The following is a 12,336-nucleotide window of genomic DNA, read 5'->3' as shown; positions in this document are numbered from 1 at the left end:
ATGGGATCATCATGGACCTAACACAAAACCGCAAAATAGCCCAAGATTCAAGGAAAAAGGTGTGTGTATTTACTTCAGGCCCCTTACAAGCCAAGAGGGCTGCAGTAAGAACAAGTACAATGGATAATAAGGAACTCCAAATACTGTGGCTAGAAAGGAAAGCCAATAAAACCTCAAAGCAGATGTCGTTACCACATTATTTAATAATTATCTGTTCATAAACTAAACTAGTTTACTAGCTCTTTGAATGGAGAAATAGTATCTTATCATCTTATTATTTTCAGAACCCAAAGTAGACAGTTAATATTCTCTTGCTGAATGAAAAAAATCAAACAAAAAAAAAAATCAAGGATTCAGATGGCTAGTAAAACAGTGTCAAATGTACTCATCTTACAGTGTAATAAAGCCACTGTGGAATGACAACTGCCAGGCAGGACCTTACTCGAAGAAAACCAAGTATAATATTAGTCTTAAGTCCCATTTCCCCCAAAACACTCTCTACTAGTCGATAAACACAAGGCAAAATGCAGCTCACATGATGGATTAATTTCATTTGCTTTTAACTTTTCACCAGGTAATTATTTCCCTCTATTCTAACTTAATATTACTATAACACTTTCCTCAAACACTATGTTTAATATTTATCTTTTAAAAATTCACCTTACTACTTGTTTACATTGGTAGGACTTCTCTATTTCAGTCATCTGGCCAATTTATCTTCTAAATTGCTGTTCATAGACATTTTCTAGTGATTTGAAGTCCCAAGAGGAAAATAATAACGAAATTTAGTTTTAACTGTAACTCCAATAAGCTATAGCATTCTTTACTAGTCACTCTGCCATCTTTAAACTTTTTTTAAAATAAAAACAGGACTTTCTTATTGATCTCTTAATAACAGATGACAAAATGCAAAAGTCTTAACTCAAAACCTGTGCATAGTACTTACCTCTGCTACTTAGAAAAATGAGATAAAAAAATTTTTAATACAAATCAGTGTCACCACTATGTTAATCATGTAAGAGCATTTCTAAACTTTAACAAAACACAAGAAAGCACACCCAGGTGTGATTACTATCTATAATGTATGCTTGCTTGATGTTAAATAACAAGACCAAAGTAACAATTAGGTCCTGGAATGCAACCAGTCTTCTTCCATTAAAATAGCACTCGCTGAGCAGAACTTCACTGGACTGGAATGATGCTTTGTTGGATGACATTAGGATATGCAAAGCAACTATTAAATTCTGCACTAAAGTGGGTGTCAACAAGCAGAGTAGCAAGAAGAAAGGCTAGAATATGGGGACCTTTTAAAGATCTCTTAATGCTGGCAAACAACAGTCAAAAAATGGCTCGTTTCTGATGAATGCATTAGGCTGAGAAAAATCAGAGTTCATGAAAACCCATAAAGAGAAAAAAGAATAAGCTTTCTAAGAAAGACACAATACCCCTAGCTATGAATAGAGATCACTAGTATTATCATCTCAGAAAGGCTATTCAGCACATTTTCCCCCTGCCCTCTCCCAACTACACAAGTGCATGTTGGTGCTACAGTGGTCTTAATGCCTTTTCAGCAGCTGCCATGTCGTGTCAGGATTCCCCATACCCTCCTTAAAGTATAAACACCTATGCCAACGCATGTGGTGGTTATGTAACCTAACTCAAGCTGGGAATCACTGAACTTATTTACTCTGGTGACTCAGATTTAAATCTAGGTCTCTGTGGAAAAGGAGGCAGAGAACACAAATGCATGTTATGACACCATTTTTCATTAATATTTATTGTATAACTGAAGCAAACTCAACATTTTCTGCTCTTTTATAAGTTTGACGAAGAAACGAGCTTTCGGAAATGCTCCAGGTTTGACTAGATACAGGTCAGCATCTGCTAGACTGAATGACCCTGGGCAGAACAAGTCCCTTTTACAGGGAACTCTTTATTTTCTCTCTCTCTCCTTGTTCCCCCCCATGGTGTTTCCACTCACCCACACTGTCCTTTCCCTTCCTTCTCCAGCCTTTGCTTTAAGCCCGCCACCAATAGCTACCTCTTAGCAATTTTGAAGTTCACAATGTCAAGATAATTTTTTCAATGCTACTTCACTCCGAGATAATAAAAATACTTTAAACACCGGTCAGACTTCAGAAATAATAAAACAGCAACAAATCAGTTTTCATCGTGACCAAAGAGGTAACTCATCTAATTTATTTCTGGACTTAGCAAATGAAATGATATACATAAAGCACGTCTGTCATCAGTCCAACAGATCAAGTTATCTTTAAAAAGAATACATGCTAGGGAAGTCATATTTAGTACAATTTTCATGGTGACCTAGTTGTAAAATGCTTCAGGAGCAAAACTAAGGTTTTCATGTTAAAAATATGTTTTCTTCTAAATGTTTTACTTTATCCGTATTCCTTTTCCTCATTACTTAAATAATAAATTCAGACTAATTTTTTCCCAAGAGACCTCATCTGATTCATTGATGGTGAAATCGATTGATTTTATAATTTTCTGTAATTCTAATATAAGTAAATCTCACAGTTTTCACCAAGGAATTTCTACGAATCCACCTGATACTCAGATCAAACCTCATCTTAGGGTTACCCTAAGCATTTCAACTAAAAGTAATCTTTCTACTCTCTAAGTATCCATAGAACTTCTGTACCCCTCAGACAGACTAATCACATACTGTCCAATTATTTATGCATCCATCTTATCTCCATTATATTGTAAAGTTATTGAGAGCAGAACTATCCATGTCTTAAACATCCATGTATCTACCAGAGCACTCAGGACAGCACACAATAAAACATTTAATAAATAATTAGGAAAAAGTATAGAATTATTAATTTACATTATAGTATCATTTGAGAATCCACTTACAGTGTATTAGCATTTTGGGAAATAAGAAGTAGGTTCCCAGAGCAAGTTGAATCCCTTATATTTGGTCTAATTTAGTCACTAGGCGTTAAACAAATAAATCAGATTAAATAAAATTATTAGGCAATCAATCGACAATGATATTTCTAAAAATACTGAGTTTATTTTTATTTCATACTTGTTTACTTAACTGTGGCATTTATCATCTAAATCACTGTGTTTTAATGAGCAGTGTGCCACAGGAAAAGAACTTGGGCTTTAGAGTCAGAGAAACCCAGGCTTCAATCAAGAAGATCTGATTATGAATTTACTGAGGGATTTCTAGGACAAAGAGAATAAGGAAACATAAAAAAAATATATTATCATTCTTTCACTTGATAATGAAGTCTTAGAATTCCTAGGAGTGACAGTAAACATTTATTTTCTTAAGACTTACATAATTTTCTGACAACATCCTTATTACCTAACTACATTCATTCATTCAGTGCTTACTGAAGGCCAATTACATGTCTATGTGTATTTAGAGAGAGAATAAAATTTGCTGAAATATATTATACAATATATGGTAATGTTCTACAGCTGTTTATACAACTATACTAAAAACACCCCTTCTATTTCTGAAATCTCCTCTCTATTCAACAAAGTGATAGCAGGTACTTAATAAATACCATCCCTTGACTAACTGTCCAATATTTCTTTCTTTATATTGTTACTTGTTAAGAATGAAAGTTCCCAATAAGCAAATATAGTAGTGATTAAATAAAAGAGCACAGCAAAAAGAATGCCATGTGATTGAATTTTACCTGACTAGATCGGGGCTGTGAATAACCTACTTGGTAGAAAATAATCAGCCATTTGCCTAGTTACCTGTTGCCCTTTTCACAGAAAATTAAGGAAAGAAAGAGACCCTTGGTCTGCTGGCCCATGGAAACAAAGTATAGAATCTAACCTCTTCACTCTCTGGGGAGAACAAAAATATCACCATTCTTGTATTTGTCAACATTTTTCAAGGCTAGCAAGATCACTGTGCTTTTAGTAATAAAGTACAAATCAGTATTGTACTATAGTCATGTAAGATATTACCACTGGTCAAGAGTGATAGGTGAAGGGTACATGGGACTACTGTTTTCGCTACTTCCTGTGAGTTTATAATTTCTTCAAAATTTAAAAAATATATCAGTAAGGCAATGCAGTTTGAACAAATGTTAGGGAAATTAAAACTAGTAAGCTGCTTTTCTAAACTCAAACACTCAAAATGTACTAAGAAATCTGGATATTTTGAGAAGATACTCGTGGGGTCCTTTTCAAAGTGTTGAGTCCTATATATTTACAATAATTAATCACCTCCTAAGTTATATAATTTATAAAGCAAAATTTTACTTACATGCTTTTTTTTAGTGGATGCTTTACTTAGAGCAAGGCAATAAACCTAAAAGATTCTGTGCTGATAAACTAGTTGTCGCCCCTGAAGAAAAAATAGCAAACACAAAATAATTTTGGTATGACTTTCTAATATCAGATAATGACTGTGTATCAGATTCCTACTTTTCTTAGGCTAATATTAAATTAATTGGTCTCCCTGAAGTCCATACTGGCTCGAGAACAGAGGGACACAACTAGGAAGAAACATTATACAGGAAGAGGAAGCTGGGCCTGGCAGATTCATCAAGTGTTGAAGATATACCTATCAAAGGTATGTCAAAGATCAAGCTGTAACATGACACCTCTCACAACATAGGTACCAGTGGCTTAAGAAACAAGGAAAGCTAAAAGAAGTTGTGTCAGAACTCAATGATCACTATTATGTAAGGGACATGGAGTAGAAATGACTGCCAACAGATGAAGAACCAGAGGGCAAACAGGACAGGTGACCCACCCAAAGTAACACAGCTTTCAAGGGGCAAAGGCAGAACAAGAATTCAAATCTCTTAATTTGGGGGCCTCTGAAGTACCATTATAAATAGGCACTTATCTTTTATAAGTAGTAATAACAAATACTTTAAAGGGATTAGGCCACACACAAAAGAATCAAACAACCGTAATTAGCTTATTTATTTATTTTTTTAAAATCCTCATTCAGTAGTCTTTTAAACTCCAAAATCAGTACAGCAGTGCTTTAAATCCATTGTGGCTTCACATGTATCTAGTTGATTTAAAGTTACTCATCTAAGCTTGCAATCTCACCAAAATGCGTAACTAAAGTACCGCCTAAGTCTCTTCTCTTTACTGAGTAGGGATTCAGTTCTCTTAAGACTTAAAAGTATCTGTTATTGAGTTGGCATAATGATAAAAAGGGTTGCCACAGTACATGTCAAAGTCTCAAGTTTGCGCGGGTACTACAGCACCTGATCACAAAACAATGATATATTAAACTTAAAATAACTAATTGCATTAACACTGTGCCAAGCCACATACTAATATACTATACACAAATCGAAGCAGGTGACAAAAATTTAAAAACAAACTTTATGGAAGTAAACTTAAATCTAAGTTGTTAATAATTTTCCTTGACTTAAGAAAACCAATGTGCAAATTTAATACTAAGACTGTTCTACTAGAGAAGTAAAACCAAGGCCCTACTCACACATAACCATTAAAACAGCAAAAAAAAAAAAAAACACCCAAACCCCAAACAAACTTTCCGCACTTAGTGAAAGCACAGTGTAGTTGGTCAAAATACAAATAGTATCTACATTAAGCAGGCTAAGATATACAAAGTATTTCATATACAAAAGAACTACAGGGCATATCACTGCTAGACTTGTCACAATGGATTACAACACTATGAAGATCAATAATCCAATATTTATGATCTGTTACACACAAAACAATCTATTGTACACAATAATTTTTTGGCTAAACAAAAATGGAGGGAAAATGACTCATATCACTAAAAAACATTACTTTAAATATTCTTCCTCAAGTCTTACAGCTTCTGCAGATGCAATACTTAGCATCTCCCAATGTCCTTCTCCTGCAGGTTCAAAGACATGCAGGTACTGGGGAATCAGACAGAATGAGGAAGCCTGAGATGTAAGGACGGAGGGATTCGCAGTTACTGTTAACAATTCTAGGCTTAAGATGATAACCTAGATGTTCCAGTGTTGAGGGTGTCTGTGCTGGAGCCGGACATTTCTACAGTCTCAGTGGTGAGCACAAAACCCCAAAGCTCTGCATCCGTACAGTCGAATAAATACAGCAGCTACGACTGCCTGTTCAACCAAGTGGAACACTACAAAATATCGACTTTATTGCTATACTAGACTTTTCTCACTCTGCAGGGCTTCTGCTTCAGCTGTTTACAGAAGTGATATTCTAGACCTTGTGTCTTGTTTATTAAATAATCAGTGTCTTGTTTATTAAAGATTCAGGGGCCCAGTTATAAAGTAACCTCAAAAATTCCCATTAAAGAAAGGAATACAGAAGTGTGAATGAACAAAAACATTGTTCAATGAACACTATTTAGCTTGGAGAGAAATTATCTACATTTCTTTATTATTACATTTGTTTAGCATGAATGAATGAGTGAATTTCCTAAGTATTTGGCATTTCTTGAGCATGCAGTTAGAAGAAGGAAGTCCATAGGGAAACACGTTAAGGGATTTGCCCATGGTAAATGCTTAAGGGAAGCAGAGGAAAGAGGGAGGAGAGGCTGGCACATGGATGTCCATTCAGTCATTCACCAAGTATTTACTTAGCACCTATTATGCACAGCTCATTGCCCCAGCACTAAATGTACAGCGGTCAGCAAAACAGACAGAATCCACGTCTACATGAGCAATACTCTTGGATTATCTCTTACCCAGTTTTTAATGATTAACACCATTTTCAGCAATTCCATAATTCCACAAACATTCATCCAATGAAACAGGAATTCAGAGGTTTAAAAGAAAAATCTATGACCTCCATCTAGGGAGAGGAGACAGATAAATAAAGCAGCTATTAAGTAGAGGTATGACAAAATGTGCTAAGGGAACACACAGGGGAGGGACAACCAAGCACTACTCCTGGTAAAAGGACCAGCTTCCAGGCAGGAGAGGGTGGCACACTTCAGAAACTTCAAGCAGGAAACAGAACACTTCTCTGTCCATGCAGAGGACACGCTCTAGGCTTAAACTGAGATCAGAAGTCCTTACACTGCCTACAGGGTCCGTGGGCCTCCACTACCCTGACCTCAGCTCTCACCTCCCTCCAGCCAACCCCCTACTGTTCTCTAAACATTTCAACACCCTCCTGCTTCAGGGCCTCAGCACCTGCTTTTCTCCCAGATCTAAAACTCTCTCACTCCCTTAAATGTGTCAAACCTCTGCTCAAAAGTCACCTTAACAGAGGGGAACACACATTGTAATATTAACTGAAAATTGGCTTTCTAAATATTGAAAAGTAATGCTGCAATTATTCATGGATTAATGATCCTTACAAGATCTGGGATGACTTCAAAGACTACTTGACTGAATTATTTCAGTCTATTGTTTTCCCTCTAAGTCCAAGTAAAAATCGAAGAAATGCTTCATCATTTGAGAATTTTTTAATTCTAAATTTTTCTTAAAGAAACAAAACTTTACCTAGCTTTTTCTAAAACCACATTAAAAAATGTTAAGAGCTAAGTATCAGAATTCTCTAATGATGCTTTCTTTTATAAAAGCAATTTTAATAAATGAAAGCCAACTGTACAGTAAGAAACTCAAAGAAACATCCTTTAAGTGCTACTGCCTTCATATTGAGATCATGACCGATGACCAAGCCAAAAAAAAAAAAATTATTTAGCAATGTCTGTCATAAACTTCCTACGCTAGTTCAAATACTACTGAACGTAAGAATTAAGAAGAAGTCAAAAACATTAAAGGAGACCACTAGATATAACAAACAGCTAAAATTCTAATAACTGACAATACTAAGTGTCAACAAGGGTGCAGAGCAACTGAAATTTTCTTACATTGCTTCAGATAAGAATGCAAAACAGTAGTCATTTTGGAAATAGGTTTGGCAGTTCAAATAGTTACCAATATTGATAAATATACACTTTTCATAGGACCCAGTAATCCCACTCCTAGGTACAACTCAAGAAAACTGAAAACATCTGTCGTACACACAGACCTGTACATAATTGTTTACAGCAGCTTTATTTATAATTGTCCAAAACGGAGAACAACTCAAATGTCCAACTCATGAACGGATGAACAAATCGTGGTACCTCAATATAATGGAATGCTACTCAACAATACAAAGGAACAAATTTAGTGGCGTGCTAGGGCTGACTGGTACGGCTTACGAAAGCCCACTGTTAATTTTCAGGAGTTTTGCAAGCTGATTTAGGTAGCTTAACACGGGCCGCGATGAGAGTATATACACTGCAATAATTAGCAGATGCTACCAATCAGGGATTTTTTTTTTTTTTTTGGAGAGCAGGCCGTTACAATGTTTATCAGCATACCATTTAACAAACTACTGATACATGCAACAACTTAATGAATATCAAAAGTATTATGATAAATATATGCAATCTAAAAGAAAAAATGGTTCTGAAGAACCTAGGGGCGGACAGGAATAAAGACACAGACGTGGAGAGTGGACGTGAGGACACGGGGAGGGGGAGGGGTGGATGGGGAGGAGGTGAGAGAGTGGCATGGACGTATATACACTACCACATGTAGAATGGATGGCTGGTGGGAAGCAGCTGCATCGCACAGGGATATCAGCTCGGTGCTTTGTGATCACCTAGAGGGGTGGGATAGGGAGGGTGAGAGGGAGACGCATGAGGGACGGGATATGGGAACATATGTATATGTATAGCTGATTCACTTTGTTATACAGCAGAAGCTAACACACCATTGTAGAGCAATTATACTCCAATAAAGATGTTGAAAAAAAAAAGGATTACGATAAATGAAAGAAGACACCAAAGAATACATACTGTACGATTTCATTTATGTGATATTCTAGAAGGACAACAGGGACATTAATTTGATTAACAGTTGCCAAGGCCTGGAGGTAGAGGGAACGGATTCGCCACAGAGGGGCATGAGAGAACTTTTTGGAGTGATAGAAATGTTTCATATGTTGATTGTGGTGGTGATCAGCCAATTGTATACATCTGCCAAAACTTTTACCACATGTAAATTACACCCAATAAACCTGACTACAAAAAAATTATAGAGTAGAAGTCATTTATCTCTTAATTCTTTTATGGATGACAAATGCATCACACATACAAAGAGGGAACTGGAACTCAGTGGAAATAGACAACTCACATAAATAGAAAAAGATTAAAAATGTAAAAAAAAAAAAAAAAAAAGTGAACTTGTAATCACAGGAAGTAAAAAAACAGGGTTGGGATAATCCTGCCAAGAATAATGTAGAAATGGCCCTACTTTGTCATTCCAGACTAGTATCATTACGAGAGGTTAGTATTACTAAGGTCTCTTCCTACTCAGAGTCAGTGGCTCAAAAATCCCATGATATTTTGTGTTATGACAATGTCAGATCCACTTTTCAACTGTAACAAAACATCAATTACTAATATTAACATCAAGCAAATGCTGTCATTGACTTAGAGCCAACTGTAGCCTTGTTGTTCGGAGTGCTGGCTCTGGCTTTACACAGTCTGGGCTCAAATGTTGGCCCGCCAGTGGCTGTGACTTTGAACAAGCTTCTCTCGATATCTATTTCCCCATCTGTAAAATGGGATTAACATTTTCCTGAGGTTTCAATAAGAATGCATGAAATATGACTTCTATGTGCTAAACTATCAATAACAAACACTTCTTATGCATAATTGGAAGTGAAAGATATAAATTATCAACTCTAATCCTAAGAATTTTAATTTTCCTAATATAGGAGATTTATTCTTTAATTATATATCCAGTGGTTCATAATTTTTTGCGTAGCCAGATCTTTTTGAGAATGTGTTGACTCCATGGACCCTTTACCCAGAAAAAAATGCAAATATATGCTACATTCATATGATTCCCAAGGATTCAAGGACCCTCTGAAGCTCATGCATGAAATTAAAAATGTCTGATGTAAACTCTTAAAATTACCAAGTTGAGCAGTGGATTTTAAGAATCGTCAAAGTAGAGAATCCAACTAATATTGAAACAGCACACTGTCATCTACTTTTTTTAAAAAAACTTTTCTTTTGCAAGTAAGACCAGAACATCATGTTTCTAATTCATATCTCCTTTCTGCAGAAATTTTAAATTAGAAGCATAACATTTTTTACATGAATCAATTTCAACTCAGAAAAAGACACTAGGAGTCGAAACCTATATTTCTACCAGCCAGAGAATGAATGGTTCATAGTGTAACATGCACCACTGATGCTCAAATATCATAGGAAGGGTTCCCAAGTCAGTCTAATGCAATATATATTTTTAAATATCAAAAAAACCTGATTCCTATGCTTAGCGTCCCAGGTTAAAGTTTTATTTTTCTTTTCAAGCGAGATTTATATTTTCCTAGATGTACGCACTACTAGCACATCTATTTATTTTTTTAATCAAACATATTTTTGCTTCTGTTTTATGTTGTTTACTTGTTACCCCGTCTGATGGTGGAAACTGTTCCAAACCTGCTATCAAATAATTCCAACCTGGAAATATGCTGCTATCTCAAAGCAAAAGGTTTTGTTTTCCTTTAATTGTTTCGTTTTCATACTACAATAACCACTTGGCACTGACCAACTCATGCCCATCACTGAACAAAAAATAATTTTTCGCATGCAGTAGCACCATTCTCCCACAGGAAACAACGATTTTTAAGGCACTGGAAGTCGAGGCAAGGGTTCACATACATAGTAAACATCCTTTCAATCGGTTTTATCTGATTATTTCAGTGAAAAGAAAACCTAATACCGTAGATCTCGGAATTCATGGTAAAAATCAATGAAACGCTGCACCTGAGGATCACACACTGGCCAGGTCCGCCGAATGGCTGTTGGTCGGAAAGGTCACATCTGCTGTTTAAATCCCACGGTAACCGTGAACGTTCGCGATGCCACCACATCCCCCGTACAAGAGAATAAAAGGGCAAACACACTCCGCGAGAGCATCTCTGGTTGCTTCCACAAACGAAGGTTTCCAGCACAGGGCGTGGGGGGGAGGTGGGGGAAGAGCAGGGCTCGGGAATAAGCCAGGAGAGGCCCGCAGTCGGCGGAGACAGCGCCCGAGGGATGGAGGCCTCGCTCGACGGCGCCCGGGGGCGGGGGGCTCCGGAAGCCGAGACCCCGCGGGGTCTGGCTGAGGGACCCGGACCGGACCCCGATTCCTGTATCGCCAGGTTACGCCCCCACTGCTTACAGGAGGTAACGTCCAGCCCCCTCCTCCCCCATCCCCCGAACCACCCCAGCATCGCTCCCCACCGACCGCAGCCCTTGACCCCGACCCCGACCCGTCCGCTACGGCGCCCTCTCCAGCCCGCGGTGGAGGGCACAGGCCAGGCCGTCAGCCCTGGAGGCGGCGGCGGTGGCTCTGGGGCAGCGCGGTCCCGGGGGAGGGCGGCAGCTGGGCCGCGGCCTGTCCCCAGGGGCAGCGGGCGCAGGGCCGCGAGTGGGCAGCGCCTCCGCCCCTTACGAACAAAGCGGCCGCGGCGCGCCGGGCGCAGGGCTGGGGGTGGGAGGTGGCGGACAGGGGGCACTCACCGGAGGGAGGGTGGGCGCGGGCTGGCCTGACCCGGAGCGGGACCGCGGCGGGCCGGGCTCCGCGCCGGGGGCGCGCTGGCGACGGGGAGGGGGCGGCGGGCGCGGCGTCCACGGTGGGGCCCGGGAGCCCCGCTGAGGGGGACGGGGCTTCGGGCCGGGATCGATGCTGCGGCCGGGGGGTGCGGGAGCCGGTCGGCCGAGGCGTGCAGCGGCGCTAGGCGGCCGGGGTAGCGACGCCGCCGCCTCTCCCTTCTCCTGCCCCGCTCCCTGCTCCCCCGCGTCCTCCTCCTCGCTGGGTCCCCGCCGCCGCCGCCGCCTCAGCCTCGGCGCTTCTCGGGCTTCTCTTCTCCATCAAGGCCGGGCCGCCCCGCAGGGACCATCCCGGAAAGTGAGGGGCTGTTGCCGTCTCCCGCAGCTGTTGGTGGCCATCTTTAATCCTCCCCCTCCTCCTCCTCCTGCTTTCTCCACCTCCCGCTGGCTGCCTGACTGACTGACTCTGGATCCTCCTCTTTCCCTTCCTGCTCCTCCTACTGAGCCGGCCGCAGAAATTGCAGCCGCTCTTCCTCTTAACCCTCTTGCTTTTCCTTCCTCTTTCCTTACTTCCTTCCCTTCCCCCTGCTTCCCGCTTTTACCCTTCTCTTACTAGCTGGCTTCGCCCCCTCTTGCAGGCAGCGGGCTCTGATTCTCTTAGCCTGAGTTTGGCCCCCCTTTTCACTCTTGTCCCTCTCTCCCTTCCCTTCCAAGAGGCACACACCCCAGCTTCCTTCCTTTCCCCCGTCCTGCTCTCAGCTGCTCCCGTTTCCCTCTCCCGTGGTTCTCAC

General features: G+C 40.0%; 1 protein-coding gene across 6 annotated transcripts in view; it reads right to left on the bottom strand.

Moving 5' to 3' along the window:
• The window catches only part of WDFY3 (WD repeat and FYVE domain containing 3), a 272,029-nt gene extending 260,067 nt beyond the window's left edge, over positions 1-11,962 (bottom strand). For all 6 annotated transcript variants that reach the window (XM_068542705.1, XM_068542706.1, XM_068542707.1 and 3 more), the window contains exon 1: positions 11,516-11,962. The gene's annotated coding sequence lies outside the window, so the exon portion shown is untranslated. The remainder of the gene's footprint in view (positions 1-11,515) is intronic.
• Between the last annotated feature and the right edge of the window lie 374 nt (positions 11,963-12,336).

This window comes from Eschrichtius robustus, chromosome 4, assembly GCF_028021215.1.
Source record: "Eschrichtius robustus isolate mEscRob2 chromosome 4, mEscRob2.pri, whole genome shotgun sequence".
In the NCBI taxonomy this organism is placed as follows: Eukaryota; Metazoa; Chordata; class Mammalia; order Artiodactyla; family Eschrichtiidae; genus Eschrichtius; species Eschrichtius robustus.
The sequence above is the reverse complement of the archived record's forward strand: the minus strand, read 5'-3'. Positions and strand labels throughout refer to the sequence as shown.